Consider the following 20,019-nt stretch of genomic DNA (forward strand, 5'->3'; position numbering starts at 1 on the left):
AAATATGTTCTTTCATGAATATCATCTTTAAATAAATGTTAAACAAATTATTTTTTACTCTAATATTCAAACATTAATGGAAATGAAAGACCTTATTTAAGAAACCAGCCTTATTATAAATTTCCATGTTTAATTTCAAATTGTGTTTTTAAAGCGTAACTTTACACTGAATTTACACCTTAAATTGGCCACAAAAACTCAAGGTTTTAAAAAACTCTTTTTTGGGTGTTTTTACGGTGTAAAAAAAAGAGTATTCTAAATTTACACCTTTTTAACACATTTTTAACACTTCGATTTCTTAGAGTGTTGTTGCGACATGGATTCTGAATATTCAAATCCTGTCTAGAAATATCGCTCCACGTTATTTATCGACAAAAATTGTATTCTACCGTTTAGAAACTTTATGTTTCGATGTGAAAAATCTTGGTTGCCAAAATTTTTATAATTTTTTGTAACCCAAGTCCTCGATAACTGGAACTGAAAAGATTTTGACCTACGATAAAATGCAATTTCCTCGCCTCGATGAAAGAGAAAAAGTGATTTCCTTCTAATTGGACAGAGAAACAGAAGTTTTGATGCTGTAGTGGATAAATAGTAATCCGTAATGAACAGTATATTATTTACAACACAAAGCATCGGTTTCTCTCTAGCTTCTTTGGGCTACCAACTAGTAATATACGTTATGACGTTATAATGTTTTGCTTTGAAAGGTGGATGAAGAGAAAAATGAAGTGATTTTTTTTCTCTATTCTTCTACTAATTATTAGACCAATTTGCATAGTGAACCATTCAGGAAATACTTGCGAATGGTTTTAAAATTCAAATTGGGTTGAGATTTTATGGATTATTTTCAAAAACGCCCCTCCGACCAACGCGCTGCCTTTTTGTTAACAAAATTATCGTGGCACGCTCCATGTCTCGTGCCACGATTGTCACATCGCGGGCAATTTTTATCAAATCTCGCGATAAATTTCATTCGACACGGAGTGTTCCACAGGAATTTTGTTAATAAAAAGGCATGGCGTTACGCGATTGGTCCGAGGTACTTACTTAAAATTATCAATGAAATTTTAAACAAATTGTAATTTTAAAATAATTCGGTGGTTTTTCTTGGATGTTACAATATTCAGATTGGTCTTATAATCACTAGAAGAATCGATAAAAAATCACTTTATTTTCCACTTCACCCTCCCTTTAGGTAGTTCCACTTTTAAGGCCTTTCGCGTGTTGGGATATATTTTTTATCTTGATGATCAAAGATTTGGCACAGCAGATTATCTCGCCAAACTGCCTGACTTAGTGTTATTCTATTTCCCATTAATTTTTGCAAGAATAGTCATTTATGGAAATGGGGAAACGTCAAGTGAAAGATCTGAGACACTTAAAAAAAACCGGTTTTTAAAATTCAAAATAAGTCAGTTCTAGGGTATTAAAACAATCCCTCGTACTGAAGTAATTAAAATTGTAAACTTGACGATTTTTCATTTTTACCTTCTATGGAAAGGACGATAAAAATGTTTTATGAAATAAATGCAATTGTTCATTTCAAGCTAAGGAAGCGATAAGGAAACGTTTAAGAGAACTGGAGATGTTAAAGGTATTATTTTTATAATAAGTGTAACGAAAAGGTATGTGCCACAAATTCAGAAGCTTTTAGTTGTTGAGAACGAGTGAAAAACTTCACCCGAAGCCTCTACATGTATACATATCGTGTTGGAGGAAGTAGAGGGAGCCATAGAGGGAAGGGGTAAGGCAACTTGAACAGCACAGTCGTTTCTCAATTTCACGCGCATGCGCGCACTTACCCAGGTGCTCAGCTAAGGAGCGATTGGTCGTATAACCGAGGCATCATAGATAATAAAGATGGAGGCATAGTAATTTGTAATGCAAGCATGCACAACTAACCGCAGCTGAGCTAAGCCTCGGACATAAGTTGTCATCAAATTTCTCTCTGTTGCACTGATTGCGCTATTGAAGAACTGTAAGACCATGGACTGTGAATTAAAGAGTACCAGAATTCGCTAGCCTTGAACAGTACACAGAAAAAACAATGTTTAGATTCTAAACGTTTTCCTAAACGGGAAAATGCAACGCCTTTTTAAACACGAGCCCAGCCTACATGCGTTTAGTTCTGAAATTTCTATTTTTCAAACGCGTATAGTTTGAAAATGTTTACGTTTCAAACGCGCATAGATTGAAAAAGTATCTGTTTCAAACGCGTTTAGATTGAAAACGTTTACGTTTCAAACGTGTTTAGACTGAAAACGATTATGTTTCAAACGCGTTTAGATTGAAAAAGTATCTGTTTCAAACGCGTTTAGATTAAAAACGTTTATGTTTCAAACGTGTTTAGACTGAAAACGATCATGTTTGAAACGCGTTTAGATTGAAAACGATTATTTTTCAAACGTGTTTAGACTGAAAACGATTATGTTTGAAACGCGTTTAGATTGAAAACGTTTATGTTTCAAACGCGTTAAGATTGAAAACGTTTACGTTTCAAACGTGTTTAGACTGAAAACGATTATGTTTCAAACGCGTTTAGATTGAAAAAAGTATCTGTTTCAAACGCGTTTAGATTGAAAACGTTTATGTTTCAAACGTGTTTAGACTGAAAACGATTATATTTGAAACGCGTTTAGATTGAAAACGATTATGTTTCAAACGTGTATAGACTGAAAACGATTATGTTTGAAACGCGGTTTAGATTGAAAACGTTTTAAGATTGAAAACGTTTATGTTTCAAACGCGTTTAGATTGAAAACGTTTATGTTTCAAACGCGTTTAGAATGAAAACGTTTATGTTTCAAACGCGTTAAGATTGAAAACGTTTATGTTTCAAACGCGTTTAGATTGAAAACGTTTATGTTTCAAACGCGTTAAGATTGAAAACGTTTATGTTTCAAACGCGTTAAGATTGAAAACGTTTTTTTTCAAACGCGTTAAGATTGAAAACGTTTATTACCTCTCCGTGTGACGTAGTCCAGGAGAGGTTCTGTAACGGCCGTGTCTGTGTGTGTGTCTGTGTGTCTGTCTGTCTGTTGTTACACCCACGTGACCGCGTTCGCAGTTTGCGTATCGGAGCAAACGTGTTCGCCATTTCCGAACTGCTTTCACAGTCACGGAAATGGCTCCTCTACTCGAGTTCTCACACCACCATCTTCTGGTCTTTGTCCATCCCACACGGACACCAGTCTGTTCTTACTGGCTTCTAATCACCACCATCTTCTGTTCTTTGTCAATCCCAACATTGACACCAGTCTGCACTTACACTGGCTTCTAACACCACCATCCACTGGTCTTCCGTCTATTCCACATAGACACCAATCTGTATCATTGGCTTCTACTTTATTATCATCGTTTGGTTTTAGGATATACGCGGCGATCAGCTAGGGTTACGAGAAACGTCTAGCCTCCCTAAGGTGGGATCGCCACCAAAGGTTTTCGCAATTGCGCTTTTTCCTTACTATTATAATGGAAACGAATCGTATATATACCCCAAATTTGAAAAAAGCGGGCAAGAGGGGTACCCTTCACTTTAAACGTCAATATTAGCAAAGTTTGAGAAGATAATAGGTATAACTTTATTTTAAACGATTTAACTATTATTAATGTTAATTATTGATGATTAAAATAATTAAAAATAATTATATTTATTTAAATATTAAAGATAAACCTCTCGTGCAAAGAGTGAGATTATCATTGCCTCCTATATCTACCAAGGCCCGTGCATGCGATATATTTCCTTCATTGCCTCCTATATCTATCAAGGCCCGTGCATTGTGATATATTTCATTCATTGCCTCCTATATCTATCAAGGCCCGAGCATTGTGATATATTTCATTCATTGCCTCCTATATCTATCAAGGCCCGTGCATTGCGATATATTTTTCAAAACAACAACAAAAATGGGAAACCCCAACTCAGAAACATAATAACGTTTTTATTGGATACTTAAGTTTATATAATCTTCTTGACACGGAGAGGTAATATTTTGGTTTTCCCAACTTGTGTTTCAAACGCGTTTAGATTGAAAACGTTTACGTTTCAAACGCGTTCAGATTGAAAACGTTTATGTCTAACCCGCATGTAGTTTTCCAACGTTAATATACAGATGTGGTATAGCTTAAGTAATATATAAACAAATATTTCAAATTATAATATAAAAATTATTCTTGGAATATCAAAATAAAACGGATCTTTATAGCTACAAAACTACCAAAGGCATCGAAATTACGAAAAATAAATCTATATATTACTTTTAAATTATGAAAAAAGAAAATATTAAGGTTTTGTAGGATTTCTTTACACGAGGCGAACTGCTAACGCGTTGCACTAGTGTAACAAGTTGGAAAAACCAAAATATTACCTCTCCGAGTCAAGAGGAGGACTACTACTTCAAACTTATTAACCTAGATATAGAATTATTTCTCTTTTTTGAAGTAAAAATTTACGAATTATTAAAGCAGTATTCCAAGCATAGCGAATATTCAGTAAAGCAGACGACATTTACATCCAATAAAGATATGTCTTGGACACATTTAAATCAGTAAATGGGGAAAAAAAAACAGGAAATGAAGTGTATAGATTTTGGAGAGATATAACCTTTATGTGTTTGAAAAGGCCCAATTGTCTACGCCTCAACTGTTAACCCTATATTGTTATAGCTACATTCACAACTTGTTAGCAGTATAAACACTACTGTTTCGTTTCAACTCAACGATTTTCTTAGTTTGGCAACATGAGTGTTAACGTTAAATATCACCAAAGCTGACTTGTGGTTAGACGCACTGAAAGTCAATACGCACCATGATAAGAATGAAAACTTCTAAGCTATAACCCGATAACGATTAGCCCTTTCACTGATCTAATTGCCACCATGATGCATTCTTCTATTATTAATTCTAAACCTGATTATTTAAACGAGTAATTAACTTTCGCCTCACTCTGAACCGTTAGTGTCCCTTCATTACAGACACGAAAATAAAAACCCACAGTTTAGTTCACCTCAGGTCTCAATTATTTACTCTTTGGTTCACTAAGCCTATTGCGGATAATACTTGATTTACCCGATGGAGTCCAGGCCTAAGCTTCCTTCTGACGCGACGCACTAGTGTAACAATGGACGGAAAACACAGACAACAAAGTGGGAAAACCAAAATATTACCTCTCCGAGCCGAAACGAATTTACTTTCTAATCTAAACACAGGTCCACCAGCCAGTGAGAAAAACCGGAAATACGTAGTTCAAATTGGCGGGATATTGCGAAGGTCATTTGTAAACTTTTAATCGTTTAGCATTTCCCTGTGTATCCTCATAATTCTAATGAGGACCTAATATCTATCACTTAAGTGTGTATTTAACTTTCGGCTCACTCTGAACCGATAAAACCTCTTGTAAGAGGACACGAAACAAGGTCAATTCTGGTTTATATCTAGGGTATCTTATTTCATACCCCCAATAGCTTCAACACTTATAGAGAGCCGAAGTATTTAAACCCATATTAAGTAGTGAAGTTAAAAGTTGTGTTTACACTGTATATAAATGTAGTAAAGCTGAATTAAAAAGTAAACACCAAATTTGAAATGTTAATATAAAAGATGTTCTTGGAATATTGAGATGAAACAGAGCTTTATAGCTACGCAACTACTAAAAGAATCGTAATGCCAAAAATTATTTAAAATATTTCCATTTAATATTCTGCAAAAAGGAAATGTTATCATTTTGTAAGAGATCTTATCATCCTACTCGCTTATTATTAACTTTGATAAGCGTGTAGTGTTTCGATTCAGATGCAATCTTCATTACTCGTTCTATATAAACTCTCACTTGTGTCATTACATAGAAAGAAGTTTATCTTAAATAATTAATTAAATATTAATTATTTTAATCGTCAGTATTTTACGTTAATTTTAGTTAAGTCGGTTTAAGAAACTTAATTCCTAAAATAATTTTAAACATAGCTATCTTTAACGTTATACCTCTAGGGAACACCTATATCAGAACTTTTGTAAATTTTAGGGTATATAAGGCGATTGATTCACGTTAAGTGGTAAGAAAATGCACAATTGCGTGAACCTTTGGTGGTGATCCCACCTTAGGGAGGCTAGACTTTTCTCGTAACCCTAGCCGCTCGCCGCGTACATCTTAAGCCTAACGACGATGATGGAGTAGAAGCCAATGTTACAGATTGGTGTCTATGTGGTATAGACGAAAGACCAGTAGATGGTGGTTGTTAGAAGCCAATAAGGATAGTTTGGCGTGTATGTGGGATACACGAAAGATTGGCGCATGGTGTTGTTGTTAGAAGCCAATAAATACTGAGGATGTTGAGTGAAAGAATTGGCGGTTAGTCAGCAGATGAAGGCGTAACGACTAGTCAATGATTGGCGTTAAATAAGATAGATAAAGCTTTTCGGAATTTCTGTGTACTGCGAACGCGGTCCGGAAATTGCGAACTCGTTTGCTCCGACTTGCCAACTGCGAACGCGGTGACAGACAGACACACAGACAGACACACAGACACGTCCAGTGTAAAACCTCTCCGTGACGTCATCGTCACTCGGAGAGGTAAAAACATAGACTGCTTTTTAACTCTTTCCGTATTAATTTTGAGTTGAGAAACAAGATTATCTTAAATATTAAAATAAATATAATTAATATTAAATATTTTCTTCGTTAGTTGTTCGCCTTATTGAGCGTTACATCGTTTTGATAAAGAACAATTAAACATTCTTGAGAGCCTTGACTAATATTGGCGTTTGAAATGAAGCATACGCCGGTTGCTTCGAATTAGTCAAATAGGTAGTATATAAGGGTGTCGAACTACAGATAGAAGCAAGAACAACCGCAATTGCGAAAACCTTTGGTGGACAACCCACCCTAAGGAGGCTAGACGTTTCTCGTAACCCTAGCTGATCGCCGCGAATGTCCTAAACCAAACGATGACGATGGAGTTAGAAGCCAATGAGACAGATTGTTGTCAATGTGGAATAGACGGAAGACCAGTAGATGGTGGTGTTTAGAAGCCAGTATGAACAAGACTGATGTCCAAGTGGAATGGACGAAGACCAGAAGATGGTGGTGATTAGAAGCCAGTGTGTACAGTCTGGTGTCCGTGTGGGATGAACAAAGACCAAAATATGGTGGTGTGAGAACTCAAGTAGAGGAGCCATTTCCGTGACTGTGAATGCATTTCGGAAATGGCGAACACGTTTGCTCCGATTTGGAAACTGCGAACGCGGTCACGTGGGTGTAACAACAGACACACAGACAGACAGACAGACACAAACGATCGTTACAGAACTTCTCCGTGACATACGTCACTCGGAGAGGTAAAAATAGCCTTGGAATATCAAAATGCAACAGAGCTTTAAAGCTAGGAAAGTACTAAATGCATAGTAGTTACGAAAACTATTTCCACATATTCACTTTATATTATGGAAAAAGTGAATATTAAGGTTCTGTAGGATTTCTTTACACATCAAAGCAAAGCGAACTGCTAACGCAGCGCGCTAGTGTAACAACGGACGGACACTGACAGACAAAAACATAGACTGCTCTTTAACTCTTTCCGTATTAATTTTGAGTTGAGAAACAAGATTATCTTAAATATTAAAATAAATATAATTAATATTTAATATTTTCTTCGTTAGTTGTTCGCCTTATTGAGCGTTACATCCAGGCTTGGAAATAAGGTTTATTTCTGAACTAGTCCTCCGGACCAGTGACCCCCTGATGTCTTAAATATGAAACTGGTCCCGGGACCAGTGACCCTTCCCCAATTTATTTTTCTACTGGTCACAGGACTTGTGGTCGTTCTCTCTTCTATAAAAATCTCTCTCGGCTTAGGGTTGTATACACAACTGGACTCATGGAGTCGAAATTTATGTTCAAATGAAAATAATTAAAGAGGTCCCCATATCAATTTTTAATAAAAGTAGGAATTAATAAACTAGTCATTGGGACCAGTGACCCTCACGTTTTGAATAAAAAAAGTGGTCCAAGCTATTAATAAACTGGTTTTTGACCTGTAAACCTGTCTTATTTCCTAGCCTGGTTACATCGTTTTGATAAAGAACAATTAAACATTCTTGAGAGACTTGACTAATATTGGCGTTTGAAATGAAGCATACGCCTGTTGCTTCGCCTTACTCAAATAGGTAGTATATAAAGGATTCGAATAGCAGTTGTAGATAAGAACATCGCAATTGCGTGAACCTTTGGAGGAAGACCCCGCCATTGGAAGGCTAGACGTTCCTGGTAACCCTAGCCGATCGCCGCGTACAAATATAAGTACTCTGGTAATGGTAAAACAGTCAACGTTGTCGTCTCCTAGCAAAAAGCCAAAAACGTTGAACTGACCGGTCCCAGGTGCCTAGAAAGGCTTAAAACAAGCTGCCCCAGCAGAAAGGACACTCGTGCGGGATATGTAAGATAATAAAAATTTAAACAATAGGGGCTAAAAAAGCTAGCATTAGATAAAAAACTCTTTGCTAGACGCCATACCTCCAGTTGTGAACTTGTGAGAGTCTAATAAATATTAACAGTAGAACTCGCAGCAGACAACTCCTTCTAAAGACTTAAGCTATCCACTAGCACCATCGCGCGCCACCATCCTTAACCCACCGCACCAACGCGTGCTTCGGAGGAGGCGGAGTCTATTTATCCTTTTTTGCGGCTTCAGCTAGATTGCGTTCTGGTGGAGTCACCAAATAAGTGTTTACTTTAAAAAATCGAAATCGCAATGATGGGGATGAAAAGCCCGAACACACGGTATTCCTGTCGCCATGCATTGCCAAAGCTACGCTAGAGAGACCTTGAAAACCGGGACCAATACCTCGTGCGAGGGGGGGATTCTCCCCCGCACGAGTAAAAAGTGTAAACATATTCTATACACTCATTTGCAAGTTTAGAATCATCTTGATTTTTAATAGAAAACCCCATTTTGATGTTTTTACGTTGGTACGCCAAGATAATAAATAATTTATTTTGATCGGTTATAATTACTAAACCTCAAATCTGAACTTACAGTTCACAACAAAAATGGCACTGAAACATTTTTGAAGGCAATTTTAGCCTGAGTCAAACCGTTTAATGAGCAACACTTTTCTAAAATTAGAATTCATAACTCAAAATTAAACCCAGTTATATTATAAACCAAACTAATATAAAAATAAAATTTTATTTATTTACTAAATATGGGCGAAGTTCTAATATGGCTTTTTGTGAGTAAATTCTGACTTTTGACGTGTCAAGCACCAGCGAATGAATGTACCCCATTCCCAAATTTCTGAACCTTGGCCTCTCGGCATGAGAAGAGATTAAAACCGATTCACCAAATAAAATTTTAATTATTCTTCCTCAGATGCTCGAGTTAACTACATGACGTCAATATGTTTATATCCTTTACACCTAGAGTAGGTTTTGAACACGTTTAAACCCTGGCGTTTCGGTTTATGCCCACTTTACGATAAGTTTAGATTTTAAACGTGTTTTTTAAGGCTTTCAATGCGCTGTTGTGTTTAGTTTTTATATGTTTAGCTATTACACCCATTGGTTCTAGTTGGTGTTTAGTTTTCGCACGTCAAATCTAGTGGTTTATATTTTCATCATGTTTAAATCAAATGGATGTGCTCAAAACCTATACGTTGTTTTTTCTGTGTATAATACTTTCTTCTACGAAAAACAATCAGCTCGATGGAGGGTAGGTATGGGGTTTATGTGAAATCGATCAACGACCTAGGTCGTTTCTACCACGTTATTTTTGACCTTTTTCACTATCTCTTCAACCCTTAGTATCTTATACACACCAACCATTATCATATTTGTTTGGTGACCTGGTATGAGGATGTCACCTCGTAGGGGTAAAACAAACATAATTTCCTGGTCCTCTATAATTCATCGTCCATGGTAGGACCGTGCCAGTGCTCGGTGCCGGTTTTGAAAGGGGGGTGGGCATGCAGGCTTAGCTGAATTTGGTTTCCGAGCCTCCCTCAACTTGTGCTCATTGATATCATAAAAAATTTAGCTCAAACTCTGAACTGACCTGGAGAGATTTGCCTCGTGAAACTAAATGGTTTAGCAAATTACGGTACAAAAGCTATAATAAACGCATTTTACAATTTGACCAAATCTCTTTTGGCGTGCTTATTTACATGATTATATAATGAGCATTTTTATCCATATCTCCAGGAGTTTATTATATAGGGAGTTACTATAGTTTATACTGTAAGTGGCGTTGCACACAAGGAGATGAATAGTTATTCCCCTTCGAATGCCGAGACCTGGTGAGAATAGAGGGTGGTAATGTTTTGATTTCCTGCTCTACAACCCTGAATTTAAGACACAGTACCTTTCTGTTGTAGCATTTGGAATTAGTAGTTTATAAATATTATTTTTTTAATAACAGCGTCGGCATTTACTGACGATGAAAACCATGATCAGTGGATAATCTTAATTTATCCACCAATTATTGGACCCTTTCAAACGGCATGAAATTTCAAACTATAATATTCTTAAAATTAGAAGTTACGCTTTCTTACGTTAAATTTTTAAGAGTACTATTAGACAATGGATTGCATTCCCTACAGATATAAGAGGTTTTACATCTGTTTATAAATTTAGATTTGTTTTTTTCTCTCACTGGCCATTGTTTATTGTTTTCTTAGGTAACTTTAATGCACTATAAAGAGCATTACGTAAATATTTAAAAATTTAATTGTTACCTAATAAAAATGATTGGAAGAGTCTGAATTAAAAATATTGGTTTGTTCGGTGACAGGGTTTAGTGATTGTTTGATTTAATCTATCGTTTATTTTACGAGCAATTTGAAGGAAAAAAATTATCTTTGCGGTTATCGTTGACTAGTGGCACCTGGTGAGAAACGAAAACTGGCCATTGTTTATTGTTTTCTTGGGTAACGTTAGAATATGCACTAAAATGAGCATTAAATTAACTGGTCCTTGTTTAATTTTTTCTTAGGTAACATTAGAATAAGGACTAAATATTAAGTAGATTAATGCAAAATTTAACCACAAGGGTTCGTTCCCTGGTTTCTCTGCAGGTGCCAGCAGCCAACGATAACCGTTACGAAGATAAGTTTTTTATTTAAATTGCTGGTAAAATAAATGATAGATTCAATCACACTATCACTAATTCCTGTCACCAAACCAACCAATATTTTTAATTTAGGCTCTTCTAATCATTTTTATTGGGTAACAATTAAATTTTCAATTATATTTTTAGTCCTTATTCTAATGTTACCTAAGAAAAAATTAAACAAGGACCAGTTAATTTAATGCTCATTTTAGTGCATATTCTAACGTTACCCAAGAAAACAATAAACAATGGCCAGTTTTCGTTTCTCACCAGGTGCCACTAGTCAACGATAACCGCAAAGATAATTTTTTTCCTTCAAATTGCTCGTAAAATAAACGATAGATTAAATCAAACAATCACTAAACCCTGTCACCGAACAAACCAATATTTTTAATTCAGACTCTTCCAATCATTTTTATTAGGTAACAATTAAATTTTTAAATATTTACGTAATGCTCTTTATAGTGCATTAAAGTTACCTAAGAAAACAATAAACAATGGCCAGTGAGAGAAAAAAACAAATCTAAATTTATAAACAGATGTAAAACCTCTTATATCTGTAGGGAATGCAATCCATTGTCTAATAGTACTCTTAAAAATTTAACGTAAGAAAGCGTAACTTCTAATTTTAAGAATATTATAGTTTGAAATTTCATGCCGTTTGAAAGGGTCCAATAATTGGTGGATAAATTAAGATTATCCACTGATCATGGTTTTCATCGTCAGTAAATGCCGACGCTGTTATTAAAAAAATAATATTTATAAACTACTAATTCCAAATGCTACAACAGAAAGGTACTGTGTCTTAAATTCAGGGTTGTAGAGCAGGAAATCAAAACATTACCACCCTCTATTCTCACCAGGTCTCGGCATTCGAAGGGGAATAACTATTCATCTCCTTGTGTGCAACGCCACTTACAGTATAAACTATAGTAACTCCCTATATAATAAACTCCTGGAGATATGGATAAAAATGCTCATTATATAATCATGTAAATAAGCACGCCAAAAGAGATTTGGTCAAATTGTAAAATGCGTTTATTATAGCTTTTGTACCGTAATTTGCTAAACCATTTAGTTTCACGAGGCAAATCTCTCCAGGTCAGTTCAGAGTTTGAGCTAAATTTTTTATGATATCAATGAGCACAAGTTGAGGGAGGCTCGGAAACCAAATTCAGCTAAGCCTGCATGCCCACCCCCCTTTCAAAACCGGCACCGAGCACTGGCACGGTCCTACCATGGACGATGAATTATAGAGGACCAGGAAATTATGTTTGTTTTACCCCTACGAGGTGACATCCTCATACCAGGTCACCAAACAAATATGATAATGGTTGGTGTGTATAAGATACTAAGGGTTGAAGAGATAGTGAAAAAGGTCAAAAATAACGTGGTAGAAACGACCTAGGTCGTTGATCGATTTCACATAAACCCCATACCTACCCTCCATCGAGCTGATTGTTTTTCGTAGAAGAAAGTATTATACACAGAAAAAACAACGTATAGGTTTTGAGCACATCCATTTGATTTAAACATGATGAAAATATAAACCACTAGATTTGACGTGCGAAAACTAAACACCAACTAGAACCAATGGGTGTAATAGCTAAACATATAAAAACTAAACACAACAGCGCATTGAAAGCCTTAAAAAACACGTTTAAAATCTAAACTTATCGTAAAGTGGGCATAAACCGAAACGCCAGGGTTTAAACGTGTTCAAAACCTACTCTAGGTGTAAAGGATATAAACATATTGACGTCATGTAGTTAACTCGAGCATCTGAGGAAGAATAATTAAAATTTTATTTGGTGAATCGGTTTTAATCTCTTCTCATGCCGAGAGGCCAAGGTTCAGAAATTTGGGAATGGGGTACATTCATTCGCTGGTGCTTGACACGTCAAAAGTCAGAATTTACTCACAAAAAGCCATATTAGAACTTCGCCCATATTTAGTAAATAAATAAAATTTTATTTTTATATTAGTTTGGTTTATAATATAACTGGGTTTAATTTTGAGTTATGAATTCTAATTTTAGAAAAGTGTTGCTCATTAAACGGTTTGACTCAGGCTAAAATTGCCTTCAAAAATGTTTCAGTGCCATTTTTGTTGTGAACTGTAAGTTCAGATTTGAGGTTTAGTAATTATAACCGATCAAAATAAATTATTTATTATCTTGGCGTACCAACGTAAAAACATCAAAATGGGGTTTTCTATTAAAAATCAAGATGATTCTAAACTTGCAAATGAGTGTATAGAATATGTTTACACTTTTTACTCGTGCGGGGGAGAATCCCCCCCTCGCACGAGGTATTGGTCCCGGTTTTCAAGGTCTCTCTAGCGTAGCTTTGGCAATGCATGGCGACAGGAATACCGTGTGTTCGGGCTTTTCATCCCCATCATTGCGATTTCGATTTTTTAAAGTAAACACTTATTTGGTGACTCCACCAGAACGCAATCTAGCTGAAGCCGCAAAAAAGGATAAATAGACTCCGCCTCCTCCGAAGCACGCGTTGGTGCGGTGGGTTAAGGATGGTGGCGCGCGATGGTGCTAGTGGATAGCTTAAGTCTTTAGAAGGAGTTGTCTGCTGCGAGTTCTACTGTTAATATTTATTAGACTCTCACAAGTTCACAACTGGAGGTATGGCGTCTAGCAAAGAGTTTTTTATCTAATGCTAGCTTTTTTAGCCCCTATTGTTTAAATTTTTATTATCTTACATATCCCGCACGAGTGTCCTTTCTGCTGGGGCAGCTTGTTTTAAGCCTTTCTAGGCACCTGGGACCGGTCAGTTCAACGTTTTTGGCTTTTTGCTAGGAGACGACAACGTTGACTGTTTTACCATTACCAGAGTACTTATATTTGTACGCGGCGATCGGCTAGGGTTACCAGGAACGTCTAGCCTTCCAATGGCGGGGTCTTCCTCCAAAGGTTCACGCAATTGCGATGTTCTTATCTACAACTGCTATTCGAATCCTTTATATACTACCTATTTGAGTAAGGCGAAGCAACAGGCGTATGCTTCATTTCAAACGCCAATATTAGTCAAGTCTCTCAAGAATGTTTAATTGTTCTTTATCAAAACGATGTAACCAGGCTAGGAAATAAGACAGGTTTACAGGTCAAAAACCAGTTTATTAATAGCTTGGACCACTTTTTTTATTCAAAACGTGAGGGTCACTGGTCCCAATGACTAGTTTATTAATTCCTACTTTTATTAAAAATTGATATGGGGACCTCTTTAATTATTTTCATTTGAACATAAATTTCGACTCCATGAGTCCAGTTGTGTATACAACCCTAAGCCGAGAGAGATTTTTATAGAAGAGAGAACGACCACAAGTCCTGTGACCAGTAGAAAAATAAATTGGGGAAGGGTCACTGGTCCCGGGACCAGTTTCATATTTAAGACATCAGGGGGTCACTGGTCCGGAGGACTAGTTCAGAAATAAACCTTATTTCCAAGCCTGGATGTAACGCTCAATAAGGCGAACAACTAACGAAGAAAATATTAAATATTAATTATATTTATTTTAATATTTAAGATAATCTTGTTTCTCAACTCAAAATTAATACGGAAAGAGTTAAAGAGCAGTCTATGTTTTTGTCTGTCAGTGTCCGTCCGTTGTTACACTAGCGCGCTGCGTTAGCAGTTCGCTTTGCTTTGATGTGTAAAGAAATCCTACAGAACCTTAATATTCACTTTTTCCATAATATAAAGTGAATATGTGGAAATAGTTTTCGTAACTACTATGCATTTAGTACTTTCCTAGCTTTAAAGCTCTGTTGCATTTTGATATTCCAAGGCTATTTTTACCTCTCCGAGTGACGTATGTCACGGAGAAGTTCTGTAACGATCGTTTGTGTCTGTCTGTCTGTCTGTGTGTCTGTTGTTACACCCACGTGACCGCGTTCGCAGTTTCCAAATCGGAGCAAACGTGTTCGCCATTTCCGAAATGCATTCACAGTCACGGAAATGGCTCCTCTACTTGAGTTCTCACACCACCATATTTTGGTCTTTGTTCATCCCACACGGACACCAGACTGTACACACTGGCTTCTAATCACCACCATCTTCTGGTCTTCGTCCATTCCACTTGGACATCAGTCTTGTTCATACTGGCTTCTAAACACCACCATCTACTGGTCTTCCGTCTATTCCACATTGACAACAATCTGTCTCATTGGCTTCTAACTCCATCGTCATCGTTTGGTTTAGGACATTCGCGGCGATCAGCTAGGGTTACGAGAAACGTCTAGCCTCCTTAGGGTGGGTTGTCCACCAAAGGTTTTCGCAATTGCGGTTGTTCTTGCTTCTATCTGTAGTTCGACACCCTTATATACTACCTATTTGACTAATTCGAAGCAACCGGCGTATGCTTCATTTCAAACGCCAATATTAGTCAAGGCTCTCAAGAATGTTTAATTGTTCTTTATCAAAACGATGTAACGCTCAATAAGGCGAACAACTAACGAAGAAAATATTTAATATTAATTATATTTATTTTAATATTTAAGATAATCTTGTTTCTCAACTCAAAATTAATACGGAAAGAGTTAAAAAGCAGTCTATGTTTTTACCTCTCCGAGTGACGATGACGTCACGGAGAGGTTTTACACTGGACGTGTCTGTGTGTCTGTCTGTGTGTCTGTCTGTCACCGCGTTCGCAGTTGGCAAGTCGGAGCAAACGAGTTCGCAATTTCCGGACCGCGTTCGCAGTACACAGAAATTCCGAAAAGCTTTATCTATCTTATTTAACGCCAATCATTGACTAGTCGTTACGCCTTCATCTGCTGACTAACCGCCAATTCTTTCACTCAACATCCTCAGTATTTATTGGCTTCTAACAACAACACCATGCGCCAATCTTTCGTGTATCCCACATACACGCCAAACTATCCTTATTGGCTTCTAACAACCACCATCTACTGGTCTTTCGTCTATACCACATAGACACCAATCTGTAACATTGGCTTCTACTCCATCATCGTCGTTAGGCTTAAGATGTACGCGGCGAGCGGCTAGGGTTACGAGAAAAGTCTAGCCTCCCTAAGGTGGGATCACCACCAAAGGTTCACGCAATTGTGCATTTTCTTACCACTTAACGTGAATCAATCGCCTTATATACCCTAAAATTTACAAAAGTTCTGATATAGGTGTTCCCTAGAGGTATAACGTTAAAGATAGCTATGTTTAAAATTATTTTAGGAATTAAGTTTCTTAAACCGACTTAACTAAAATTAACGTAAAATACTGACGATTAAAATAATTAATATTTAATTAATTATTTAAGATAAACTTCTTTCTATGTAATGACACAAGTGAGAGTTTATATAGAACGAGTAATGAAGATTGCATCTGAATCGAAACACTACACGCTTATCAAAGTTAATAATAAGCGAGTAGGATGATAAGATCTCTTACAAAATGATAACATTTCCTTTTTGCAGAATATTAAATGGAAATATTTTAAATAATTTTTGGCATTACGATTCTTTTAGTAGTTGCGTAGCTATAAAGCTCTGTTTCATCTCAATATTCCAAGAACATCTTTTATATTAACATTTCAAATTTGGTGTTTACTTTTTAATTCAGCTTTACTACATTTATATACAGTGTAAACACAACTTTTAACTTCACTACTTAATATGGGTTTAAATACTTCGGCTCTCTATAAGTGTTGAAGCTATTGGGGGTATGAAATAAGATACCCTAGATATAAACCAGAATTGACCTTGTTTCGTGTCCTCTTACAAGAGGTTTTATCGGTTCAGAGTGAGCCGAAAGTTAAATACACACTTAAGTGATAGATATTAGGTCCTCATTAGAATTATGAGGATACACAGGGAAATGCTAAACGATTAAAAGTTTACAAATGACCTTCGCAATATCCCGCCAATTTGAACTACGTATTTCCGGTTTTTCTCACTGGCTGGTGGACCTGTGTTTAGATTAGAAAGTAAATTCGTTTCGGCTCGGAGAGGTAATATTTTGGTTTTCCCACTTTGTTGTCTGTGTTTTCCGTCCATTGTTACACTAGTGCGTCGCGTCAGAAGGAAGCTTAGGCCTGGACTCCATCGGGTAAATCAAGTATTATCCGCAATAGGCTTAGTGAACCAAAGAGTAAATAATTGAGACCTGAGGTGAACTAAACTGTGGGTTTTTATTTTCGTGTCTGTAATGAAGGGACACTAACGGTTCAGAGTGAGGCGAAAGTTAATTACTCGTTTAAATAATCAGGTTTAGAATTAATAATAGAAGAATGCATCATGGTGGCAATTAGATCAGTGAAAGGGCTAATCGTTATCGGGTTATAGCTTAGAAGTTTTCATTCTTATCATGGTGCGTATTGACTTTCAGTGCGTCTAACCACAAGTCAGCTTTGGTGATATTTAACGTTAACACTCATGTTGCCAAACTAAGAAAATCGTTGAGTTGAAACGAAACAGTAGTGTTTATACTGCTAACAAGTTGTGAATGTAGCTATAACAATATAGGGTTAACAGTTGAGGCGTAGACAATTGGGCCTTTTCAAACACATAAAGGTTATATCTCTCCAAAATCTATACACTTCATTTCCTGTTTTTTTTTCCCCATTTACTGATTTAAATGTGTCCAAGACATATCTTTATTGGATGTAAATGTCGTCTGCTTTACTGAATATTCGCTATGCTTGGAATACTGCTTTAATAATTCGTAAATTTTTACTTCAAAAAAGAGAAATAATTCTATATCTAGGTTAATAAGTTTGTAGTAGTAGTCCTCCTCTTGACTCGGAGAGGTAATATTTTGGTTTTTCCAACTTGTTACACTAGTGCAACGCGTTAGCAGTTCGCCTCGTGTAAAGAAATCCTACAAAACCTTAATATTTTCTTTTTTCATAATTTAAAAGTAATATATAGATTTATTTTTCGTAATTTCGATGCCTTTGGTAGTTTTGTAGCTATAAAGATCCGTTTTATTTTGATATTCCAAGAATAATTTTTATATTATAATTTGAAATATTTGTTTATATATTACTTAAGCTATACCACATCTGTATATTAACGTTGGAAAACTACATGCGGGTTAGACATAAACGTTTTCAATCTGAACGCGTTTGAAACGTAAACGTTTTCAATCTAAACGCGTTTGAAACACAAGTTGGGAAAACCAAAATATTACCTCTCCGTGTCAAGAAGATTATATAAACTTAAGTATCCAATAAAAACGTTATTATGTTTCTGAGTTGGGGTTTCCCATTTTTGTTGTTGTTTTGAAAAATATATCGCAATGCACGGGCCTTGATAGATATAGGAGGCAATGAATGAAATATATCACAATGCTCGGGCCTTGATAGATATAGGAGGCAATGAATGAAATATATCACAATGCACGGGCCTTGATAGATATAGGAGGCAATGAAGGAAATATATCGCATGCACGGGCCTTGGTAGATATAGGAGGCAATGATAATCTCACTCTTTGCACGAGAGGTTTATCTTTAATATTTAAATAAATATAATTATTTTTAATTATTTTAATCATCAATAATTAACATTAATAATAGTTAAATCGTTTAAAATAAAGTTATACCTATTATCTTCTCAAACTTTGCTAATATTGACGTTTAAAGTGAAGGGTACCCCTCTTGCCCGCTTTTTTCAAATTTGGGGTATATATACGATTCGTTTCCATTATAATAGTAAGGAAAAAGCGCAATTGCGAAAACCTTTGGTGGCGATCCCACCTTAGGGAGGCTAGACGTTTCTCGTAACCCTAGCTGATCGCCGCGTATATCCTAAAACCAAACGATGATAATAAAGTAGAAGCCAATGATACAGATTGGTGTCTATGTGGAATAGACGGAAGACCAGTGGATGGTGGTGTTAGAAGCCAGTGTAAGTGCAGACTGGTGTCAATGTTGGGATTGACAAAGAACAGAAGATGGTGGTGATTAGAAGCCAGTAAGAACAGACTGGTGTCCGTGTGGGATGGACAAAGACCAGAAGATGGTGGTGTGAGAACTCGAGTAGAGGAGCCATTTCCGTGACTGTGAAAGCAGTTCGGAAATGGCGAACACGTTTGCTCCGATACGCAAACTGCGAACGCGGTCACGTGGGTGTAACAACAGACAGACAGACACACAGACACACACACAGACACGGCCGTTACAGAACCTCTCCTGGACTACGTCACACGGAGAGGTAATAAACGTTTTCAATCTTAACGCGTTTGAAAAAAAACGTTTTCAATCTTAACGCGTTTGAAACATAAACGTTTTCAATCTTAACGCGTTTGAAACATAAACGTTTTCAATCTAAACGCGTTTGAAACATAAACGTTTTCAATCTTAACGCGTTTGAAACATAAACGTTTTCATTCTAAACGCGTTTGAAACATAAACGTTTTCAATCTAAACGCGTTTGAAACATAAACGTTTTCAATCTTAAAACGTTTTCAATCTAAACCGCGTTTCAAACATAATCGTTTTCAGTCTATACACGTTTGAAACATAATCGTTTTCAATCTAAACGCGTTTCAAATATAATCGTTTTCAGTCTAAACACGTTTGAAACATAAACGTTTTCAATCTAAACGCGTTTGAAACAGATACTTTTTTCAATCTAAACGCGTTTGAAACATAATCGTTTTCAGTCTAAACACGTTTGAAACGTAAACGTTTTCAATCTTAACGCGTTTGAAACATAAACGTTTTCAATCTAAACGCGTTTCAAACATAATCGTTTTCAGTCTAAACACGTTTGAAAAATAATCGTTTTCAATCTAAACGCGTTTCAAACATGATCGTTTTCAGTCTAAACACGTTTGAAACATAAACGTTTTTAATCTAAACGCGTTTGAAACAGATACTTTTTCAATCTAAACGCGTTTGAAACATAATCGTTTTCAGTCTAAACACGTTTGAAACGTAAACG

General features: G+C 36.3%; 1 protein-coding gene across 1 annotated transcript in view; it reads right to left on the bottom strand.

Moving 5' to 3' along the window:
- The window catches only part of LOC149620854 (uncharacterized), a 39,146-nt gene that overhangs the window by 1,781 nt on the left and 17,346 nt on the right, over positions 1–20,019 (bottom strand). The gene's annotated exons all lie outside the window — the stretch shown is intronic.

This window comes from Phalangium opilio, unplaced genomic scaffold, assembly GCF_054372755.1.
Source record: "Phalangium opilio isolate 3A_F unplaced genomic scaffold, DU_Popi_V2 ptg000209l_1, whole genome shotgun sequence".
Lineage (NCBI taxonomy): Eukaryota > Metazoa > Arthropoda > Arachnida > Opiliones > Phalangiidae > Phalangium > Phalangium opilio.